This window comes from Peromyscus maniculatus, chromosome 3 (genome assembly GCF_049852395.1).
Source record: "Peromyscus maniculatus bairdii isolate BWxNUB_F1_BW_parent chromosome 3, HU_Pman_BW_mat_3.1, whole genome shotgun sequence".
Classification (NCBI taxonomy): Eukaryota; Metazoa; Chordata; class Mammalia; order Rodentia; family Cricetidae; genus Peromyscus; species Peromyscus maniculatus.
The window spans coordinates 35,430,211-35,451,993 of NC_134854.1; positions in this window are offsets into that span (position 1 = coordinate 35,430,211).

Below are 21,783 nucleotides of genomic sequence, written 5' to 3' on the forward strand. Positions count from 1 at the left end.
CAGAGAAGGGTCATTGTAGGTTAAAAGCCTAAATTATCCTAAGCTGTCTTCAGCCCCTTTTCAGCCATTTTCTTTAGCTTTGCATCTGGCTCCAAATTCTATTAAACTTTAGGTAAAACTCTTAAAGGCAAAATGAGTGTGAGACACCTAATTACAGCCATCCCTAAAGTAAGAATGTGGTAGATAACATCTTCATCCTGTGGATTCCAGTCTTACTGTAGCCAACTAACCTAAAATCTTAACTATATATTTCAGAAAAACATGCATCTTTGTTTATTTTTTCTGTGACTATAGAAGTTCATGCAATCTTTTTAAATTGTTTCTTTTATTTTTGGAGATTATTATATAATTATAGCCTTTCCCTTTCCCTTTCCTCACTCCAAACCATCCAATATACTTCTCTGTTGTAATAGTATATTAAGTATGTAAGGATGTGTTACATTTGTTTGTGCTGCATTTGTTTAATTATGTAAAGATGTGTTGCATTTGTTTTACCTTGTTTGCCGAAGGCATCTGATTAGTCTAATAAAAAGCTAAATGGCCAATAGCTAAGCAGAGAAAGGATAGGAGGAGCTGGTGGGCAAAGAGAATAAATAGGAGGAAACATCAAGGCTTGGAAGAAGAATGAGAGAGACGAAAAAGATGAGAATGAGGAGAAAGGGACATGGCCAGGGCCAGCCAGGCATCTGCCAGCTAACCAGACACAAGAAGCAATGAATGTAAGATATACAGAAGGAAGAAAGTAGAAAGCCCTGAGGCAAAAGGTAGATAAAGAGAAATAGGTTAATTTAAGTTAAAAGAGCTTGCCAGAAATGAGCCTAAGCCAGGCCAAACATCCAAAACTAATATTAAGTCTCCGTTTTATGATTTGGGAGCTGATTGGTGGCCCTCCAAAAGAAAGCCTGATACACCTCTCCTTCCTTCCTTTCTTTCTTCTTCAAGTTCAAGGCCTTTTTTTGTTGATTGTTGCTACAGAGGTGTGTGTGTGTGTGTGTGTGTGTGTGTGTGTGTGTGTGTGTGTGTGTGTGTGTACATGTGTGTGTGTGTTCCTAAATACATAAATACAACCTGCTCAGTGTGTATGTTTTTGCATGTTTTGGATAATCAACTGCTTTGTTCCTCCTTGGAGAAGAGTATTTTACCCAACCTAAACTAGTCAAAATGCAGAGTTGTAGAGCCCAGTCCCAACTGATCCATCTATAGCACAATTCCTACATCTAAGAAAAATAGGTTAAACTAAGTTAAAAGAAATCATAGAGTGGAAAGATTGCAAGATTAAAGAGAAACAGAGATTTGTTTTGCTGTGAGATTGTGCCTCCCAGGAATATCAAAAACTAGACCCATAAAGGCTGTGGAGGCCCAAATTACTCAGGGTCCAAGAATCTGAGCTTGCTTTACCAGCAGAGCTACATAAAAGGATGATTTGGACCATGGGCCTGGGTACCAAGTGTTTGGAAGGGTCTACACTTGACTGTGTCTAGCAAGGGGGAGGTCTTTTGCCTCACCTTCTGGCATTGTTATAAAAAAAACCTTTTGAATAAAGTTCTAGGCTGCTGGGTATTGACTCAGGTCCTCCTGAAGCTATCCTGTGTTTCTGTTTTTCTTCTCACCATCTAGATATCTCTTTATATCTATCATTATTTATCCCTCTCTCCTCAAGAGTACCCTGGGAAAAGTGGAGGCTAGTTCTCCTCAAAAGGCTCATCAACATGACTGCCTCAATATAAGCTGAACAACAAAGACACAAATAGACATAGTAATGTGGACAGAGGAAATTTCATGAGGCCTCAAATCAACACACCCAAATAACTTCATGCAACTTTTAAATGATGGAACATGCTATTTGAGGGCTTTGGAATCCATGTTCCCAGGCCATATTTATTCATATTTGCCTCAAAATGTGGAAGAGTTAGTATTTTTACATCCATGTTTCCAACGTATATGACTTCTTCATCTCTCAGACCTACGAACTCACATACCTAATGCTTCTCCTAATCCAGAACCTTCCTTTCAGCTATGAAATGATAAGGAGAAGATAGTATCCCAAATTAGTAGTTGTAAGTAATGCTTATACATGTGTGTGTGTACGTGTGGTGTGTGTGTATGAGAGAGACAGACAGACAGACAGACAGACAGACAGAGACAGAGAGACAGAGAGAAAAGAAGAGAGAAAGAGAGAAGAAGAGAGAGAGAAGGAGAGAGAGAGAGAGAGAGAGAGAGAGAGAGAGAGAGAGAGAGAGAGAGAGAGAGAGAGAGAGAGAGAGAGAATTTTTCCTGGCTGATTTGACGTTTACTGTGTAGCCCAGACTGTCATGTGCTACCACACCTGGATGAGCTCCTCACACCTTTACTGGGCTTACTCCCATATACTATGTATTAAAATGGGGTCTCTGGCACTTTAAGTGAAATGTTATAGAAGATAACTAAAACTGGTACTTTTGCAAGTTAAATGGCACCATACTTCATTTCTGCTCATGTCCTAGTTTGGTTTCTGAAACCACATGTGATCTCTCAGGCCTTCAATGTCCAGCTTGCTGTGCTCTGTCTGTGTCTTGTATATTTCATCTTATCCTCCAGAGTTTCTTTATTTTATTGAAGTTTCTGTTTTCTTGCAATCAATCTTGGAGCATTTGCAAAGGTCAGCCTAGTCACTGCTCTTCTGAGACAAAATAAATACTGCTGCTCAAAGAGGCCTCACTCTGAGTTTGAAAAAGGCAAATACATGTCATTGAAAACCATTTGCCAAAGAGTCCGATTATAATCTGAAAAATAAATGTTCTGCGTCAGAATTTCAGAACACAGAAGTGGATATTTACTTTACTCCATCAAAAATGTTGGAAATGGGGAATGAAGCATTTTCAAATCAAATTAAATTAATTTTTTCTTTTGAAAATAATCTTATATTTGTCATTTGGAATATAATTTTTATATAAAAGATGAAAAATTGAAAATATTTTTGATGGGATTCATATAGCCATCCAATCATACAATAAAAAATGATTCTAGTTGGAAATTGAAAATACATGTTCTGATCACAATGGTAACATTTTTTAATCTTAGAATTTCCAGTATACATTTTGTATCTACCAGATGGATATAATTTTTCCTGGCTCGCTTATGACTAATTCAGCTTTATAAACTCTTAAGACATTTCACAAACAGAAAATGCATGTAGATTCTAGGTACTATTTAAAAATCCTTCAATTCAAATAGTGTTAAAGTATAATAATAGTCTTGTGTCATTTTACGTGTTTGGAACTATTCTAAGTGTGTGTGTGTGTGTGTGTGTGTGTGTGTGTGTGTGTGTGTGTGTGTGTCTGTGTGTGTGTCTGTGTGTGTGTGTCTGTGTCTGTCTGTCTGTCCGTGTGGCAAAACAGACATAGAAAAATGTGACTTAATATTCAAAAATTCCTTTGAAATAGATATTATTGTCTTCATCTTTTCAGATGAGAATAGTGGAACAGAGAAAATACAAATAATCTGTGAAAGGCTCCACTGCTTTTCAATTTTTTTATAAGTGTAAGTGCAGCAAGAACAAATGAATATTTACAACAAACATCAATATCTAGTAACATTTTGGACTTGGCCATGGCACTAGATAAATATATATTTTTCTTTTTATGAAGTTCAATGAAATGATTGTATATGGTATATGTATGCATTGTGTGTGTGTGTGTTGGGGGGTGCATATGGGTGCACCAGTATAACTAAGAGGACTCAGTACTATTCGCACTTCCTTCCCACATCCTGGGTTTGGAATCCTATGATTCCAACAAGATTGTCTGTCCTTATATAGATAGTAAAAATAGCCAACTGGGATGCCATGTCATTGTTGGAATTTTAATTGGTTTAGAAAGTGAAGCATAAAATAGTATTATAGTCAGAGCCAAAATGATATTTAAAGTCGATGACTATTTGCGTCTGTGACTTGGGAGCTGCCTCTGCTCTGCAGTGTGCGCAGTGTGCGCTCCTTCTTCAGCACCCTCTGCTGAGAGCTGCCATCCTACGCATGTATTTCCTTCATTGGCCTAACCTGTCCACTACTGGCATCAGTCTGCACCACGTCATTCTTGATCAGATTTCTTCTAGCATAAAACATGAAACTCATGCTCACCAGAAGCACTACAGATTTGTTTAATTCTATCAACCATGAAATTATGCCACCAATAGCTTTGTGGCATGATGTATACCAGTGGTGATTAAATCACAGGGACATGTAAACAAGCTTTAGAAAAAGATCACCCGAAGGTATAAAATTTGACTTGTGTTTCATTTGTCCCATAAAATTAAAGGTTGTCACTACTGGATGAATTTTGAGAACACTCCATTTCAATAGAGGGAGATTTTGAGTTTCATGGGGGCGTTTAGAACTATGGGAGGAAAAGGGAATCTTGCTAAGTTTCTGTTTCCTGAGGCTCTATCTGCCATGACTGCTCTGTGTGCTTTATGAGTATTCCTCTGCAGAAACATAGAGGATATGGCACCAGGTTTCCAAGACAACAGAATAATTCCAAAGGACAACAAAAAAGGGGGTGGAAGCAGTTGGCAGCCACATGAGCATCCTGAGCTGGTGAAAGGCACACCTCAGCAGGGAACTGAATGAAAGCCTCTGGACACCTGGAAGTCAGTGTGAAGAAGGAGGGTCCCATTCATGAAGCAACCATACTATATGGCATGTGTCCCAGAATTCTATAGTGCTGGGGGGGGGGTGAAATTGTTACTCCCAACAACTCTGTAAAAGGAATTTAATATATGCTAGGTCCTTTGCTATGAAAGATCGACTCTTTCCACATGGAATCATTTTTAGTTGGAAAAATCATTCGAATCCCCCTTTCCAAGCAGTGGGCATGAATGACTTATCTGACCTTGTGTGTGGTAGGGGGATGGAACAAACACTACATGGGTCCTTGCACTCTTACACCTACCTGCTTGTGAAGAAGGATGCCTAAGATCCTCTCAATGTCTTTGGAAACCCACCCTTCTCTCTACTACAGAGAAAGCCTGTGACTGCTCAGCTCTGTTCATGACAGGGCACTTATTAATGGAATAAAATATTAGAAAGTCCAAATCAGCTACACATCAAGTCACCTCATTCAACTCTATCTTATCAGGAATAATGTTATAAAAATTTCCATCTGTCTTGTGGGTCATTTTCTGGGTTAATGCTAGATTTGGGAGATGAAATACATGTGATGTGTTTATGCTTGGAATCACTAAAACATTCTTGCCATATAATTTGTGTATAAGTTTTCTATTACCGACAAAACAAATGACCACAATCTCAGCACTTTTAACCATCCCAGATTTATTGTCTTTCATTTCAGTAGGTCAGAAGCCCAGCACAACAGGAGTAGAATCTTTGCTTAGGATCAAGCAGGCTGGTGTTGAAATGTTGGCTAATACTGTGTCTATCAGTCAGCGCTCAGAGACCTCCCCACAACAAGCAATCTGATTTTTGCCAAAATGTATTCATTCCTTTTGTTTCCAGGGGATGCTTCTTCTCTCTTCAAGCCAGCAGCAGCTCTGAGTGGGTTCCCACTGTGGGTCCTCCAGCGTGCACTTCCCCTACCCCGTCTCTCACTACTGTGCTCTAGCCAGTCTGCATTGAAATTCTCTCTCCCAGTGTTTCCCTCTCTATGTCTCCCACCATCCCTCCTTTACTCCACCCGTCTTTCCTCGTCAGGGAGGTTTCTCACTATGTAGACTAGGCTAGGTTAAAACTCAAGCTTGTGACTCTCCTGCCTCAGTCTCCTGGGGCCAGGATTAGGTATCCTTCATGCCTGGCTAGCTGGAATTTTTAAAGTTTATTCTAACTTTTTAATTATGTGTTTGTATGTGGGCATAGGGGTGTAGTGTGTGTACTGCACAGGTTTCTGCAGAGACCAGAAGAGTATGCTAAGGTCTCTTAAACTGAAGTTACAGGCAGTTGTGGATTGCCCTCAGGTTCTGGAAGCTGAAATCTGGTCCTATGCAAGAGACAGGCATGCTTTTTAACTGCTGAACCATCTTTCCAGCCTTTAGCTTGAACTTTTAAATTCACTATGTTGCATAAATTCATATACACTGAACCTGATAGAAGAGAAAGTGTGAAGTACCCCTGAACACATTGACACAAGAAACAACTTCCTATATAGAACACCAGGAGTATAAGATTGATAATAAATGGGACCCCATGAAACTGAAAAGCTTCAATAATGTGAATGATACTGTCAGTAGGAAAAAATAACAGCCTAAAGAATGGAAAATGATCTTCACCATCCTCATATCCAAAAGAAGGATGACCTTCAAAATACAAAGAACTCAAGAAACTAGACATTGAAAAATCAAATAATCCATTAAAAAATGGGGTACAGATCTAAACAGAATTCTCAACAGAAGAATCTCAAACGACTGAGAAACACTTCAAGGAATGTTCAACATCCTTAGCTATCAGGGAAATGCTAATCAAAATGACTCTGAGATTCCATCTTATACTTGTCAGAATGGCTACAATCAAAAACACAAATGATAACTTATGCTGGAGAGGATGTGGAGCAAGGTGACTACTCATCCATTGCTGGTGGAAGTGCAAACTTTTTTTTTTTTTTTTGGTTTTTATTATTATTATTATTATTATTATTATTATTATTATTATTTTATAACACCATTCAGTTCAACATAATAGCCACAGAATCCCCTGTTCTCCCCCTCTCGCCCACCCCTCCCCCCAGCCCACCCCCCATTCCCACCTCCTCCAGATCAAGGTCTCCCCCGAGGACCGGGGTTGACCTGGTAGACTCAGTCCAGGCAGGTCCATTCCCCCCTCCCAGACCGAGCCAAGTGTCCCTGCATAAGTCCCAGGATTCAAACAGCCAACTCATGCAACGAGCCCAGGACCTGGCACCAATGCACAGCTGCCTCCCAAACAGATCAAGCCAAATGACTGTCTCACCCGTTCAGGTGGCCTGATCCAGTTGGGGGCCCCTCAGCCTTTGGTTCATAGATCCTGTGCTTCCATTCATTTGGTTATTTGTCCCGGTGCTTTATCCAACCTTGGCTTCAACAATTCTCGCTCATATAAATCCTCTTCTTACTCACTAATTAGACTCCCAGTGCTCCACCAGGGGACCAGCCGTGGATGTCTGGAAGTGCAAACTTTTACAGTCACTTTGGAAATCAATATGAAAGTTTCTCAGAAAATTTGGAATCAATCTACCTTAAGACCCAGCTATACCACTCTTGGGCACATACCTAAAGGATGCTCACTCATACCACAAGGACACTTGCTTAACTATGTTCATAGCATTATTCATAATAGCCAGAACCTGGAAATATGGAACTGAAAAATGGATAAAGAAAATGTGGTACATTTACAAAATGGAGTATTACTGAGCTGTTAAAAACAATGACATCAGGAAATTTGAAGGTAAAGGTTGAAACTAAAAAAAAAAAAAAATTATTCTGAGTGAGGTAACTCAGACCCAGAAAAATGAACATGGTTTGTAGTTACTCATAATGGAGACTAACTGTAAACTAAAGGATAACCAGACTACAGTGCATAGACCCAGAGAGGCCAGGTAACAAGGAGGGCCAAAGGGGCATGCACAGATCTCCCCAGGAAGGGGAGATAGAAGAGATTACTAGATGACTGAAAGAGGGATGCATTTTGAGGTCAGGTAGAAATCTGATGGAAAGAAAACTCCCAGAAATCTACAAGCATGACCACAGCTAAGATTCTTAGTAATAGCACACACAGAGCCTGAACTGGCCATCTCCTGCAATCAGGCAAGACTTCCAATGGAGGCATTGGGATACCAAACCCAGCCATATAATCTTTGACCAATAGCCAATGTCCTTCCTATGGGCTGTAGGGCAGAGTTTGAAGGAAGTAAGGGCAGTGCAGAGATTGTGGGGGTGGACAACCAATGACTAGTCCAACCTCAAACTCATGCCATGAAAGTGAACCCACCTTTGACACTGCCTTCAGTGCCAAGACTCGGATGCTGGAAGCCCACAGACCTAGGATAGAACCAAACATGATTGGAGGGGAAAAAAAGTCAACATAATGATACCTAATGATATTCTGCTACACTCATAGATTGGTGACTACCCCAATTGTCAGCAGAGAGCCTTCATCCAGTAACTGGTGGAAACAGATTCAGAGAGCCACAGCCAAACATTAGGCTGAAGAGAGGAGGGAAGAATTGTAGGAGAAAGGCATCACAAGAAAACCCACAGAAACAACTAACGTGGCTCATAGGAACTCAGAGTCTTAACCAACAACCAGGGAGCCTGCATGGGATTGATCTAGGCCCTCTCCATATGTGACAGTTTGTTTAGCTTGGTCTACTTGGGGGACCAAGTTGTGTAGCTTGGTCTACTTGTATAGGGACAGTTGAATAGCTTGCTCTACGTGGTCTACAATGGGAGCAGGAGTTGTCCCTAATGTTTTAGCTGGCTCTTGGGAAGCAATTCCTCATATTGGGTTGCCTTGCAGAGCCTTAATACAAGGGGAGGTGCTTAGTCTTACAGCAATTTGATATGCCAAACTTTGTGGATATCCATGAGAGGCTTGCTCCTTTCTGAACAGACACAGAGGAGTGGATGGCGGGGGGTGATGGGAGGGATGGAAGGAGAAGAAACCACGGACAAAATATAAAATAAAAGGAAGGAAGAAGGAAGGAAAGGAGGGAGGAAGGGAGGGATGGAAGGAAGGAAGAAAGAAACAAAGGAGGAAAGAAAGAAACAAAGAAACAAAAAAAGAACTACAGCCCCTGTGGAACTATCACATACACATAAAAAAAAGTTCACTATGTTGAGTCACCTTCCATAACTGAGGATGATCATATGATCTTAAATTTAACATATAATTAATTTTGTCCTGTAATCTTTCTTTGGCATTTATGGTAGTAGTCCAAAGGTATAATATCAGCAGGAAACATTAATTGGGAACAAATTTTTGTTTCTCATCATAGTTAGATAATAAGATTTTTTATTATAACTAAGAAAATGGAAATTCAGTAAAGAAAAATTATAAACACATTCCAGAAACAGATAATACACAAAAGAGATCCAGAAATCAGATTAAAAGTAAATGCGCTTGATTGCAAGTGTGTGTTTTCTGTGACCCTGAAATTTATCTGCCCACGACTATGTTCATGCTGGACAAGAGGTACAATTTATTTCTAATCAAACACAAAGCTGGGGAACTTTTCTGTACAACAGGTGTGATGCTTAATGTTCATTGCAATGTGACTAGATTTAAAATCACTATACCTCTAGACACATCTGTGAAGGGATTTCCAGCAAGGTCTCACTGAAGAGGGCCAACCGCCCTCAGGGTAGCAGTGCCATCCCTTGGCACTGATTAAAGAAAATCAGACAAGAATTAACTGTGCTTCCTAACAACAACACCCAAGAAGATACAATTTCAATGCATGACTGGCAAGTAGAAATATCTAGACCATAGCTCCACATGCACATGGTCTTCATAAATAGTTCATTCCACTACTGCTTACTTCATTTACTGTGGGACTAAGACATCTTAGTTTTAATTATGTCTGCCTTTCCTCTTCTACTTTAACTGGAAGAAACAGCTTTTGTCTCCACTGCAAAAATAATTCTTCCTCTAAATCATTAGGTTTTACTAATTCCTGCTTATCAGAAATAGATTCATCATTAGTATGTGTTTTCCTTTTTGTGCAACATTTAAGTGCTGTCAAGACTTGCCCAACTTCTTGTCATTATTTGGAGGGGGTTGTTGAGATAGAATCTCACTATGATGCTCCTTGAGCTGTCCTTGAATTCACAATCATCCTGCCTTAACCTCCAGGCTACATCATTATCTGTACCACAAAGCTTCTCTCTCTCTCTCTCTCTCTCTCTCTCTCTCTCTCTCTCTCTCTCTCTCTCTCTCTCTCTCTCTCCCTCCCTCCCTCCCTCCCTCCCTCCTGACTACAATTTCCCCACCCTCCTCTCCTCCCAGTCCCTTCCTGACACCTTCCTCCTTTCCCCTTCTCATTCAATCCTCCTCCATTTCTATTCAGAAGAGGGCAGGCCTTCCATGCGCATCAACAAAATATGGCACAGCAAGCTGCAGGAAGACTAAGCCCCTCCCCTTGTATTAAGGCTGGGCAAGGTGACCTAGTATGACGAATAGGGTCCCAAAGCCAGCAAAAGAGTTAAAGACAGCCCCTGCTTCCACCGTCAGAGTCCCACAAAAAGATCAACTTATACAACTGTCACATATATGCATAGAGCCTAGGTCAGTCCTATACAGGCTCCCTGGTTGTAGGTTCAGCCTCTGTGAGCTCCTATGAGCCCAGGTTAATTGATTCTATGAGTTTCTAGCAATGTCCTTGACCCCTCTGGCACCAACAATTCTTCCTCCCCTTCTTCAGCATGACTACTAGAGCTCAGAGTAGTATTTGACTGTGGGTCTCTGCATCCATTTCTACCAGTTGCTAAATGAAGCCTCTCTGATGACAATTTAGCTAGGCATCAATCTATGAGTATGGCACAGAGTATTTTAGTCATCATTACATTGACTTTTTTTTTTTTATCCAGGCATGCTTGGTTCTATCATTGGTCTCTGAGCCATCCAGTCTCTGGGTCCTGGGGGCTCCAGGCAGTGTCAGGAGTAGGCTCCCTCTCTGGCATGGGTCTCAGACTGGACCAGTCATTGATTGGCCCCTCTCACAATCTCTGAACTACCTTTAGCCAGACTTCTTTTTTTTTTTTTTTCTTAAAGCAAGGAAAAATGTTACTTGTGGTACATCAGGTTTGCATGTTTCCACGTGATTGGCTTCTTTTCCAAATAGTGGAAAATAAAAGCTCACACATTATTTGAAAAATAGCAAAGAAATTTTATTTGGCAAAAATGTGAACACAGATTAGAGAGACACTGTGAGGACTGACAGTGGTTCACCCCAGTTAGGGTGCACAAAGGCTCTGATGATTGTTTGAGGCTTATTTTTATGGGATTCAAGAGAAGGAATTTTGTCACTAAAGGACATAATTGTGGTGATATTTTATTTGTGCACCCTAATAAAGCTTATCTGAGGAACAGAGGAAAAAGCCATTCACTATATTAAACAAAGAGGTCAGGCAGATGTAACACATGCACTTAATCCTAGCATTAGGGAGGCAGAGGTTCATCCAGATCTCTGTGAGTTCAAGGCCACACTGGGAACAGTATAGTGGCACATACCTTTAATCCCAACACTAGCTAACCATAGAGGTCTGGAGGTCTGTACAGACAGACAAGAAGTGATAGAGCTGGGCAGAAAGAGGAAAGTGATGTGGCCGGGTAGAGAGAGGAAGTAAGAGGGCAGGGACAGAAAGGCGTGGGTATACAGGAAGTAGGTCTCTCTCTCTCTCTCTCTGGAGGCTGTGCCTTGGTTCTGTTTCTCTGATCTTCCAGCTTTCACCCCAATATCTGGCTTTGGGTTTTTTTTTATTAATAAGACCATTTAGCAATTTATCTTACACATAATAAGATGGTTCTCTGTCTTTGTTGATAAATTAGGTTATATGATATTACTTTACTGTGCATACCCTCTTGTAATTGACTTAATTTAATTATATGCAAACTCAACTGCACTTAAGTATAAAATGGTAAATAGGGGCTGCTTCCTTCTTTTTATTTGTAGGACACAGTTTGCCTTACTGAATATTACTGAAATTCAACTCAGACTATATCAGTCTTCCCAGTCTTTATACATAGATACATTGGGAATGTTTTTAAACAGAAATTCTCTAAAGTATTGTTAGGGGTAGGAAAACTTATTTCAGTGTTCACAAAAGGATGTACATACACCATGATGCTGGTAGAGGTCTTAATCTTCAGGATACATTATTTGTAGAGGTGTGTGTGTGTGTGTGTGTGTGTGTGTGTGTGTGTGTGTGTGTGTGTAGAATGTGTAAGACAAAGAGGCATGTAACCCAAATCAAGCAGAGTTCATGTTACTAAACTATTCCCTGTGCCTTTCTGCCTCAAAAGAACACATTACAGTATGGCATGCCTGAACCATGGGAGTCTTACTCTCTACCCATCTTAAATAGACCAGCATGCCTTTGCTCCCACACTACATCTTAGTCCTTCATGTTGCTCTTTTAATTGACAGCCTCTCTTCTTAACAAAGAATCATGCACTATTTTCATCACTATCCCAGGAGCAGATTTAATCTAAACCTTAAGATACATAGGTGATAATTATTTTCTAAAATTACAGCCCACGACCCCAACCCCCATCACACATACATGTAAAGCAAGTTTTCCTAATATCAAATTAAATATGCTTTCCTAAGGGCCCTCTACTTCCCAGGTTCACAATGAAACATAAAGTTTTTATGGGTTCCTGGAAAACTAGGTCTATTTTGATTTTGAACCCAGGGACATTCTAGAGATCCACTAATTCTATTACATACCACATAGCTCAAAGCAATCAGACTGATAGTGAGAGACAGATTGTCCTTTTAGATGCCAACCTGAGATGTCAAGTTGCAGAGGGTGTCCTTTGAGGACAGGTTCCAACATCCAGGGTGTCATATATAACATACCAGTGGCTACTGTGTACAGCTGGGCTATGCTTTGGATCTGCAGAATCGGAGTAGGAGGGTGGTTGGCATCACTCTTGATGATCCACTTGGATACATTTGTGTTTTCCTCCAGTATTTTTAGATTCTAAAAGTCTAGCAGTTACACCCAACTTTTGACACCATGACAAGATGTTGTGGTCCACAAAATTGACACTTGAGGATTGTGCAATATAGTTACCAAACACACACACACACACACACACACACACACACACACACACACACACACACACACAATCTCATCACTATTTAAGAAGTTTTATTATTTTACATTGGGTTGCATTCATAGCTACCTGGGGCCATATTCAATCTGTAGGCTGTGGCTAATAGGGCTTCCAGTTCGTAGTTAATAGCAGCATTGAATCTTAGAATGCTTCCACTATCATCCTGGTGCCCAAATCCTAAAGACAGCCAAATCCTAAAGGCAGGGACCATCTAGGAAATAAGGAACTATTATCCAACTGGAGATAACTAGCCCAGTCTTCAGGAGGAGGCAGGGCAGCCACTATACAATGAGTAGATACTGCAATATATTTGTCCCTCAGGAAGTCCACTGGGAAGCTTATTGGTGCCACTGTAAAGAACAACCCGGCAACAGAGGGTTCAAACTCCCTACCTAGATCAAACTACTGGCACGAGAACAGGCAGAGGAGACGGCATCGGTGATGAGATGAGCTGCAGCACCGCACTGCACTGCACTGCACCATCCATCCCGTTAGCACTTTCCTGAACGGCTTCTGGGAAGCAAGACCAACTCGACTTTTGGACAAGCTTTTCCATCTTAGAATGGAGTTACTTAGTAAGCAAGTAGTTGTGAAACCTGACAGGGTGGATGCATGAGATAGTGTGTTGCTCCTCCCAGCTTCCCTCTGTACAGACAATTTCTTCCCTCCTTTAGAGGGTGGGCAGAACCAGTATCTCTGCTCTATATTCTGTATAATAAGGACACATTAGGAGCTCACAACATTAAAAGAAACCCGAATGTACACATTGTAAGCAGCTCAGCACACACACATTCCTAACTGTTTGTTCTGAGTCAGTCTCTAGCTCAGGTGGTACCTGTTATTATCCCTAGCCACTTCTGGAGTCACATGACTGCGCACGCCCTGTCAGCAGTCAGGCAAAATGCTTAGTTACTCCAGGGCCTTATGTCCTATGTAATCCATGCACAGCATGATCACGTAATCTGTGCACGTGCGTGGCATAGCTACATAAACCCATATATGCATATTCAAGGTGACCTATAAAAGCAGGCCCTACCCGCTCCCTGCTCTCTCTCCCTCTCACCAGAGGTAGCAAGCACCTCCCCCACACCTTTCTTTTAGGTAGGCCTACCCACCTCCACTCTTTCCCTTCCCTAATAAAAACTCTTATTGTGGGTTCCATTGTACCTCGTGTTTTCTCGTGCCCAGGAAATAACACGGACAAATGAATAACAGTACCTTGGGCAAACCTGGCTTCACAGAGACAATACAGATGTGACAGCCCTGAAGACAGAAGGAAAGTAGGATCAACTGAAGTATGAATTCTAATTGGTCTTAATAGAACCCGGAGTCAGATAGCAGGGTGAAAGCTGAAAGATCAGAGAAGCAGAGCAGCCAGCCACTAGAAAGACTTCTTACCTCTAGGAATCCTTAGACTGAAAGTGCCAAGACCCTGTCTCCACCCTACCTTATCACTTCCTGTTTCCTCCTCCCAAGAGGTGGGATTAAAGGTGTGTGCCACTACTGCCTGGCCTCTAGTGGCTAGCTGTGCACTCTGATCTCCAGGAAAGCGTTATTTGTTAGAGCACAAACAAAATATCACCACAACCAACATCACAAGTCCAGGGGCAAAGCTGCCCACCTATCCAGGAGATAAGATTAACTTTGGAGAGGCTTCCTGTTTTTGTTTCTACTCTGTCTGAAGTTTGCTGCATGGAGATGAGATGGAAGGCAGATCCTGGGCTCCATCTGCTCTTCTTAGATCAGCACTGCCCTGAATAAAGTCAGTTTAAAAATTAACTCCTCCTTGTTCACCGGCGTTTGTGGTGACAGAAACTCCTTCTTTCTGCATTGCTAACTCCAAAGGCAGACATTCTCCATGGCAAAGAATGGCCACTCAAAGTGGGCCAGGCCATTGACTGCCTGTGTGAGGATAACAACATCTGGTTACGTTGGGTTCACCTGGAAGAATTTAGTGATTCCCCCACAGGATCCACTAAGAATTAAGACCACAGATCTCCTCCTCCCTGCCTAATTCTGCCATCCTTACTAGTGCATCTAACTCCAAAGACTCTTCAGGCGTGAAATCCCTGTTGCTGCATCTGTTCTAAGGGACCCACCCTAAGACACCGGTGTCTTGAGAGCTGTGTTAGTAGAAGAGTGAGTGGAGGAGAGACACAAAAGCAGACATGGACAGCTAGCTCTTCAATCAAGAGCTGGGTCTTCCGGTAGCAGTTCTAAGAAGCTAGCTGGGTTTGGGGTATTTTCTTTTCTCACTGTATGTTATTTAATTTAGGAAAGACTTCAACACGCTTAAATGTGGATGGAACAGAGAAAGAAAACAGAAAAGGAGAAGCCAGGTCAGTGAGGTCATGACAGTGACCGGACAGGAGCAATCAAGGCACACGTGGAAAGTTCGACCTTAGGCATAAGGTCTTGTGACTGGTGGATCTGACGAAATGCTCTGCCGGCGGTCAGACTTGGGTAGGGGCTCTTCTTCCTCATCCACTCTTCCCTCATTACCATAGGTTCTCCTTTGAAGACAAATTGAATCCTCAGAGGTTTTCATTTTGATGAGTCTGATTAATAGTTTCCTTATTGTCATCCCATATTAAATTGATACAATAGACTGTAGTTTCCTGTGACATTCTGATAAACGGTTGGGTAAGCACTTTACTCACTGTCCTCTTCGGGTAAGTTTTTGAAACTAGTTCATGTACAACACTTGTTTCCTTCTTCTTAAGTTTGTTTCCACACTGATCTTTTTGTTAGTCCTTAGATTATCACACAGTTTTTGATCATTGATGTGGAGAGACTCTAGAGCTTACCACACCAGTTTTCAGTTGTTTCCGTTATGGATTTCAGATAAAGTTTTACATTTTTCCCTTCTTTAGGTTCATGTTTTCAAGTAGTAACATGTCTCTTTTCTTGCTTAGAGCTTATCCAGTTCTTGTCCCACTTTATTAGGTAGAATATAGGGTAACATTCTCTGAGAAAGAGACTTAAGTGAGAAATATCTGAGTGGAGCAACTTTGATTCCAAACCTGTGGAAGGACAGTGGGAACTAGGCTTGTGCAGACAGGGGGAAGTGTGTTCTCATGAGTCTCAAAGAGGTCCATTCAGAATGTGGAATCTTAGTCAATCAACATTTTCAAACTTTGAGGTATCCCAGGTGACCAATGATTATATTCAATACTTTGAAAGAGATGTGACCTTGGAACAGGTGTCTAATTACAAATAAGGTAAGTTCCAGAAAATTGCTGAGGCCTGAGGGTGGTTGACTCGAAGCACACCCAGCAACTTTCACTGAATGCAGCTGTAGAAATCCAGGTCACTTCTGAGCACCTCTGCGGAGTACATCACAGCATTCACTAGGCAGGTGTCATGTCTCACAGTGACACCATGGGACTGTTTTTCTCCATTTGATTTCCCTATTATGAGGCTAAACACATCATTTTAAGTCAGGTATTTTACAGAGATATTATTTTTATTATATGGCTCATGTTTCAAGAGTTGCAAGTTTTGTGTTCTTTTCTATAATGATATTCTATATTTTATTGTTAATTTTATGTTTCAATAGATTACAAATTCATAACTGGTAATGTACTCAATGACTTCTAATTAATAAATTATATATAATTTATATATATATTATTTATTTGGCATATATATACATATGTATATATATGCCAGATTTGACAGGGTAAAGTCCGTGAGACCTCAACCCAACATAAAAAACTATAGGCCACTGAGAAAGCCTGGGAGTAGGAGAGGTGGTCTTCCCCAGGAAAGAGCACACCAATTAGTTGTCCAGTGCCAAAGGTTGGCCCTTAAAACATATGTAAAAGTAATATATAGATTTAACAAGTTATATTTGGAAATATATAAATGTATTCCTAAATGTATATAAATGCATGTAACAACAATTAGTGGAAATAAGCTATGAATTTGAAGGAGAGCAGGGAGGGATTTATGGGTTAATTTGGAGGGAGGAAAGGAAGGAGAGAAATATTGTAATTAAATTATAATTTTTAAAAATGTTTTAAAAATATATGTGAATTATACATATTTTGAGGACTTGCTCATTAAAAGGCATATTTTTAATTGCCTCAATGTTACATTTTTGTAAAACAAATTATTCTCTCCTCTCCTGAACATTTATTACATTTTTTTCATTGTTGTTTGCTTCCTTTTGAGATGGGAATCTCATGTTGCCCAGGCTCCAACTTGCTACCTAGCTGAAGAGCATCTTGAACTACTGACCCTCGGGCTTCACCTGCCCTGTGCTGGGTTTGCAAGCATGTGCCACTATGCCCTCCACATTGCTTTGCAATTTCTCCTGTGTCTAAATGGATGCTAAAATGTGTTTACTTTAGGAATGGAGGACATCAATTTACTTTTTTTTTCAGAGTAAACAGTACTGTAGCTGTAGAATTTCTCTCAGGGTCCCGCCAAGCCCCCACAGTACAGCCCAACAGCCCACTTATAAAATAATCACTCAGATGCTTATATTACTTACAAACTGTATGGCCATGGCAGGCTTCTTGCTATCTATTCTTATAGCTTAAATTACCCATTTCTATAAATCTATACCTTGCCATGTGGCTTGTGGCTAACTGGTATCTTACATCATGCTTCTCCTTGTGGCTGCTGGCAGCGTCTCCTGACTCAGCCTTCCACTTTTCAGAATTCTTCTCCTTCTTTGTCCCGCCTATACTTCCTGCCTGGCTACTGGCCAATCAGCATTTAATTTATCAATCAATCATCCACAGCACAGTATTGCTGTTTCATCTTTGTAAAATACAATTAAGAATTCAAGAGAAAACTAGGTGGGGGGAACATGCTTGGAAGTCTGGTTCTGTGCTAATGCATAGTGTGTGTGTGTGTGTGTGTGTGTGTGTGTGTGTGTGTGTGTGTGTGTAAGAGAGAGACAGAGAGAGATGAGAGAACTTGAGTTACCAAATTCAATGACAGCATCATGTCCCTGTTCACTCACTGCTAAAAAAAATGTTTTATACCATGAATATTCTGTTTTAATACTTCCTTGCCTTCTTTCTTTTGTTCTTGGTAGTGCTGGAGCCCTGATCTGAATTATGCCTATTGCAATAGCTGCAGTCTCCCACTTTGCTTATACCTTAACATCTGTTTTTCTTCACTTCTATAGTGCATGCACATCAGACAGCAGGCGCCTGTCCTCTCTGTTGAAACTTCTTGCCCTATTCACCTCAAGCCTCTAGTTCTCCAACACAGATTTGTTGTAATCTGTTTCTGCTTGCAAAGCCCACTCTTTACATGTAAGAGGGGAGTCTTTGACATCTACATTTGTTGTGTGTTATATTATTGGGTGCAATGAAACAAAACAAAACAAAAACGTCCAGTCCCACCCCTCAAGCCAACAATGTGCAATAGCTTTCTTCAGGATCACATTCTTTTTTAGATTGTGTGAAGCAGATTTTTCATCTGCATTAAAACAATAAATCCACTGGAGTCTGTTGAAGAAGTATTAGGGAAATTTATAAAGGTAAATTGAGGAAAAACACGAATACAGAAGGAAGTAGACAGCTGAAGTCATCCTCTGATCTGACCAGGAACAAATCCATCTTGCAGGCAGGAGCAGGGAGAAGGGGCATGTGACCCTTCTTCCTCTCCTTTTAAGAGGTCACATACAATGGCAGAAAGCACCGCCTCCTTCGGGACCCATAGCCCAAAGTCATGAGTGGAGCAAATACCACTACATTTCCCCTTTTTGTCTAATAAGAAGGTTCTAAACTTAATGCAAACTATATACAATAAGAATGATTATCAAGTATTGTCCAGGAAAAACAAAGGGTAATAACATAAGCAAAATGGAACTATAACCAACAAGAATAACATCAAAGAAGAAAGATATGTTGAATGTCTAGAAATATCCAAAACTTAAGTAACTGGTAAATTGCCAAGATTACTCCAATAGTTTTCCTATCTTGAAGATTCTAACTCTAGTACTGATATGTTCTAACTAAGATACAAGAAGATTGTAACTGTAACTATCTAGTCTTTAACTCCATCAAAGACCTGAGAGGGAAAATAATAATACCTAAGAAAATGGAAAATGCAAGCCATTTCCAAAAATCTTGTGAGACTAGACAGAGACAGCTGACAGCCTAGACAGTCACCTAAAGTTTCTCACTATCTTTGGGACATCCAATTTGACTACAGGCCTACAATATCTAACAGACCATTTTCAGAAGCAGGAATTTTGAAAGATCATCTTACCCTGTCTCGGCAAGGTTCAGTAGTCACTTTTCCCTTTGTCCTGCTCATTTAGAAAGGACAATGTTCATACTGTCAGCAGTCAAGGCAAGGGCAGTTCTTTGCCCAGCAGGCCATTGTGTACCAAGAAGAACAAACTTCTAACTGGAAATGTCTAGAAACCCAACATTCTCTCTGGATCAGATTGGTGCTGCCAGGAGCAATCATGTCTCACATCTAAGTTATTTAATAGATAATTCTAAGTTATCAAAACATTTAAATGCCATATTCTCCAGGTCTATGAAGTATTTGAAGAATACCTATCTATCTGACATATGTTCCTATAAATCTGGATAACCTAACTAACATAACTATAGAAATGACAAGCATTGGTGACTATAGTTCTGTACGTCTTCTCTACTTAAAAAATCTTAAGGACTAAGGCTTCACATTAACAAGATAAACAGTCTGTAAGCAGATGTACCATATAAGACAAATGACCTCAAAATTGTGACAATACACGAAATATCTTAAACAGAGGTAGAAATGTATAGTGCAAGATGCAATATGACAGCAATATTCTTTTTTTTTTTTTTTTTTTTTTTTTGGTTTTTCGAGACAGGGTTTCTCTGTGTAGCTTTGCGCCTTTCCTGGAGCTCACTTGGTAGCCCAGGCTGGCCTCGAACTCACAGAGATCCGCCTGGCTCTGCCTCCCGAGTGCTGGGATTAAAGGCGTGCGCCACCACCGCCCGGCAGCAATATTCTTAATATGTATCAATATGAAAAATATTCTAAAAAGAGGTTGAACATATAAATATTATGATAAATATAATATTACATTTGTATCAATATACAAAATATTTCTAACAGGAGTAGGAATATATGTACAAAAAACAAATATGGTTCTGTATTTGTATCAATACATAAATTATCTTAAATAGGAATATAAGAATAGTTTACATTTGTATCAATATAAAAGAATTCTTATCAGTGCAAATTATCTAAGACTGATAGTTTGCTAAATCAGTTTACTAGTAGATACAATAATCTACCTTAAAATACTATACCTATCCATTATTCTTTTTCTTTTCTTAAAGAGAATACTGGGTCTAAATTTTATTGTTCCACCCCAACTCTATAACCATTCATCCATAAGCCTGAGAAAAATAAAACCTTTGGGAGAGAAGGTGCCATTTTCTTAGAATTGTTTCCTAGCCGGGCGGTGGTGGCGCACGCCTTTAATCCTAGCACTCGGGAGGCAGAGCCAGGCGGATCTCTGTGAGTTCAAGGCCAGCCTGGGCTACCAAGTGAGTTCCAGGAAAGGCACAAAGCTACACAGAGAAACCCTGTCTCGAAAAACCAAAAAAAAAAAAAAAAAAGAATTGTTTCCTGCTGTTTAGGGGGCAACTATCTCTGTGGGGTCTTGTAAGAAAACTTAGATAGTTCGGTCTCAATAGGGCTAGCTGTAGAGTCTGCAGCCAGTCTCAGAGTAGTGAATAAGATTGTCTGAGATTCTGGCTAGAGGTGAAGTATGATGGACCATCTCATCTTATAACTGTCCTGAAGATTTTTCAGTCTAAAGCTGATCACTGAGTAATGTTCTTAGGTATAATGGCTTTCTGGATTGAATAGTCATTATTGTGGGGGCCCGATCTTCTCTCTGGAGACTTCAGAGATTGCTATTGGGAAGACTTATTTTTCACTGTGGAAAACTTGGACATTATTAATATCAAAATGGAAAGTTTGGATTTACGCTGGATCAAAAAGGGTTCCCAGAAAGCAAGGACAAGTGTGAAAAAAAAATAGAATCTTGAAAACAATGGTCCCTAGATTATTGGTTTTCTCCTGTCTCACACCAGGTGGCTCTTCTGATATGAGACAGAATCTTTTAATTTTTCTTTTATTAATATGCTTTTGTTTAGAGAAGGAGAGAAACACATTCTAACTCCAAAGCCAGCTTGATTTATAATTGAATCGGGAACATAATTATTCTAGAGTTAAAGAGATATAGAAGTTAGGCATTGAGATATTACACTGTGGAGTATATTAGTACCAATAGATCCTTCCTTTATGTGGTAGATGTCTATGTGGCCAAGGCCTTGTGATTTCTTGAAGATGAGTATTTCTATTGTCCCGTAAAGAGAAAAAACAGAAGATATGGTAAAGAAACAGTCTTTTAAGTCAATAACTATAATAGGCCATTCTTTAAGTAACAGAGAGGGCAAGGGCATCTCATTATATAAGGAGCCCATAGGCTGACTTACTTTGTTTATGGCTCTCAGATCTATCAACATTCTCCATTTACAAGATTTCTTTTTAATAACAAATAGAAGAGAATTCCAAAGGTTGGTAGATCCTTCAATGTGTTGAGCATTTAACTGTTCCTGAACCAGCTGGTCTAAAGCCTGTAGTTTCTCTTGTGTTATAGGCCATTGTCCAACCTAGATAGGTTTATCCATTAGCTATTTTAAAGGTAGGGCTGTTTGTATTTATGAGAGTTCAACAACAGTTGTGCTCTGTTTATGCTCTGTTTAAAAACAGCCTGAATGGTTGGTGGCTGTTTTTTTTTTTTTATGGTGTCATAATATTATTCCTAGAAACATGAATTGGTCTATATTCTACTCCTGATATTGGAAAATTTTTAATCTGGGTATTCCATTGCTGTAACAGATCTCGACCCTAAAGAATCATTGCTACATTTGCCACATATGGCTTCAGCCTTTCTCTTTGTCCTTCTGACCCTATGCATTCAACCCATCTCAAACTTTGTT